The sequence below is a fragment of the Lucilia cuprina genome, chromosome 5 (genome assembly GCF_022045245.1).
Source record: "Lucilia cuprina isolate Lc7/37 chromosome 5, ASM2204524v1, whole genome shotgun sequence".
Taxonomy (NCBI): Eukaryota; Metazoa; Arthropoda; class Insecta; order Diptera; family Calliphoridae; genus Lucilia; species Lucilia cuprina.
Genome location: NC_060953.1, coordinates 7,799,259 through 7,802,696, shown reverse-complemented (window position 1 = coordinate 7,802,696; position 3,438 = coordinate 7,799,259). Strand labels below are relative to the sequence as shown.

Here is a 3,438-nt window from a genome sequence, read left to right as displayed (position 1 = left end):
AGTTCTGTTCTAGTTCTGTTCTAGTTCTGTTCTAGTTCTGTTCTAGTTCTGTTCTAGTTTTGTTCTAGTTCTGTTCTAGTTCTGTTCTAGTTCTGTTCTAGATCTGTTTTAGGTCAAACGTGACATTTAAAACAATTGAAAACTCTTTCCTATTTTCTAAACCGGATATTCATCTTATTCCCATAAAAACTATTTAAAGTTACAAAATACCCTCACAAGAATATTAAAGACAACGTTGTAAACAGTAATGGGTTTCAGACTACCTATCCTATACCTACAAACAAAACAAAATTCCTTTAAACATAAGGATAACAACTAAACAAACGAAACCTAAAAATGAGATGACAAAGGTTAAAACAACAGAAAAAAATCCCTCAAACAATGTGTTGTCTCTGTAATTTCACTTTGAAAATTATTCTTTGAGCTCAAAAGAAAATGTTTACAACAACACTAAAACCAACAACAAAACAGGTTTAAATTAGACACACACACACGTTTTCTCTTATAGTTAAAGGAATTTTATAGAGTACGCTTGAAAGGAGCAGAATATGTTTCCTTTACAAACAAAGAGCGTAGCAGAGAGTAGGGGTAAATTTATTAAATTTAATACAAATTGTAACTCACTTTTCATTTATTTAACAAAACGATAAAAGGAAGAGGAAAAGGAGAGTGAGTTTTTTTATAGAGAACTAAAGGGTATAGGAGAAGAGATGTTTTTTAGAGCATAATTAATTAAGAAGATTTTTTAGAGCAAAAAACTAGCTTAAACAAAATAAACATGAAAATAAATGAGTTTTTTGGATAAAAATTAAAGTTATTTTCTCTGTTTACAATTTATTTGAAAACTCTTGCTATTCGAAGTATAATTGATGCTCTGTTTATATTTTATTAAGAAGAGAAGAATTTTGAAACAAAAACTATAGAGAAAAAAACTTAAAATTGAGGAAAAATTTTGATATTTTACTATTTTAATGTATTTTCTAAGGAATTTAGATCAAAAATCAATTTTCGTAATTAAGTTCGAAAATTCGAAATTATGTTCGAAATTTCGAAATTGTTAAAAATTGCTTAGTAATTACATTTAGCAATATAATAACGGTTAAAATACTCATTTTCTTAATAATTTAGACCAAAAATTAATTTTCGAAATTAAGTTCGAAAATTCGAAATTTTTCAAAATTGTTAAAATTTCTAAACAAGTTACATTACACAGTAAAAAACTCATTTTCTTAACAATTTAGACCAAAAATTAATTTTCGAAATTAAGTCGAACTTTCGAAATTAAGTTCGAATTTTCGAAATTGTTAAAATTTGCTAAGTATTTACATTTAACAATAAAATTACTGCAAAAAACTTATTTTCTTACAAATTTAGACCAGAATTTAATTTCGAAATTAAGTTCGAATTCTCGAAATTGAGTTCAAATTTTTGAAATTTTTCAAAATTGTTAAAAATTGCTAAGTAATTACATTTAGCAATAAAATAATCGTAAAAAACTCATTTTCTTAACAATTTAGACCAAAAATTAATTTTCGAAATTTAGTTCGAATTTTCGAAAATTTTTTGAAAATGTTCAAAATTGTTAAAAAATTACATTTGGCAATAAATAACAGTTAAAAAAAACTCGTTTTCTTAACAATTTAATAAGAAAAGTAAAAAATTCTTTAAGAAAATTAAGAAAAATTTAAAATTTTTTATAAAAAATGTTAAAACTGTTCAATGTTTTAAAAAAAAGAAATTTCATACACTTGTCTCTTAGACTTCTAAGAAATTTTAACAAAAAAAAAAATTCGAAATTATGTTAAAATTTTTGAAATTTAGTTCGAATTTTCGAAATTAAATTTGAATTTTCGAAATTTATTTCGAATTTACAAAATTTTTATCAAAAGTGAAAATTTTGTTTAAAAAACAAAATTTCAACGTTGTCTCTAGATTTCTAATGAATTTTACACAAAAAATTAATTTTCGAAATTAAGTTCGAATTTTCGAAATTAGGTTAGAATCTTTGAAATTTTTTAATATAATAACCGTTTTTATTTTCGAAATAATAGCAAAATTTCGTAATTTTAAAATTTCTTAAAAAAAAATTTTAAATTTCTTGAAAAATTAAAAATTTTTTATTTCAGTTTTAAATTTTAATAAAATTTTATAAAAATCACTGTTTTTGAAATTAGGTTTGAGTTTTCCAATTTAAAATTATTAAATTTCATTAAAATTTTCTTCTAAATATAAAATTTACAACTTTTCTTTTAAAAAAGTAAATTTTTCAAATTTTTCTTTTAAAAATTTCAAAATTTATAAGAATATTCTTTGAAATAAATCAATTCCAATTAATTCTTAAAACTTTTGTAAAAATTTAATGTTAAAATATATTAAAACAACAAATACCTTCATAAATACCTATCATTTGTATAAAATCTGTAAAGTGCATTTTTCAATTTAACATTAAAAACCCGAAAAAACCCAACCAATAACAACAACATTATAAGAAATTAACAAATATACAATTAAATATGTTTGTAAAATAATATACAAGTGGGTTTTTTTTCTCTATTATCATATAGCAACAACAACAACAATAGCAACAAAACTATGTGGGAGTATTAAATAACAATACAGCAAACACACACACATCACAATTATAGAAAAAAAACTTCCCCTATATTGTTTTCTTAAAATCCCCCTAAAGAAAGAGATAGAGAGAGAGAACATCAATAATAATAGGAGAATAACGTCATCATCATCAGTTTAAAAAAGGGGAAACAAATGCTCTATATACTTTATTACTCATGCACACCCTCTCTGTCATTTTAACAACAACAACAAAAAACAAAAGTAAAAAGTACAGCTCTTTTCCTAATAGAGTGAGATAGTGAGAGTAGCTTTTGTATACAGATGAGGTAAATTCTTATAGCAAATATAAGCTGAGTTGGCAACACAATTTATATATGAGTGTGTATGTATAATAAAATGACAACAGAGCATGAGCAATTTCATTTTAATGGAATTAGTACAACGTTAATACAAGGAGAGACGGCAGCGGGAGTAGGGGAAATGTATTTTGTTTTGCGTAGGTTTTGTAAAATAAAGTTCTCACTCTCGCTCTCTTTCTCACGCTCATAAAATCTTATAGGAAAGTTATTTTTATGCTCGTTTTTCTCTGTTACACTCAGGACCTTTTACTTGGTAAATAACAGAGTTGGAAAGTTGATTGGAGTTGTTATTTTATCAATAATTTATGAAATTATAATTTTTTTCCTATATTATAAATAGAATTGACAATAAGTTAGTCTAAATAGTCTATAGACGAGCCTATAAACTAGTCTATGCAGTTCAGTTCTAGTTCAGTTCTAGTTCTAGTTCAGTTCTAGTTCAGTTCTAGTTCAGTTCTAGTTCTAGTTCAGTTCTAGTTCAGTTCTAGTTCAGTTCTAGTTCAGT

The 3,438-nt window shown here is 24.3% G+C and overlaps 1 protein-coding gene across 1 annotated transcript in view; it reads right to left on the bottom strand.

The window, feature by feature from the left end:
* The window catches only part of LOC111681913 (transcription factor GAGA-like), a 19,703-nt gene that overhangs the window by 8,960 nt on the left and 7,305 nt on the right, over positions 1–3,438 (bottom strand). The gene's annotated exons all lie outside the window — the stretch shown is intronic.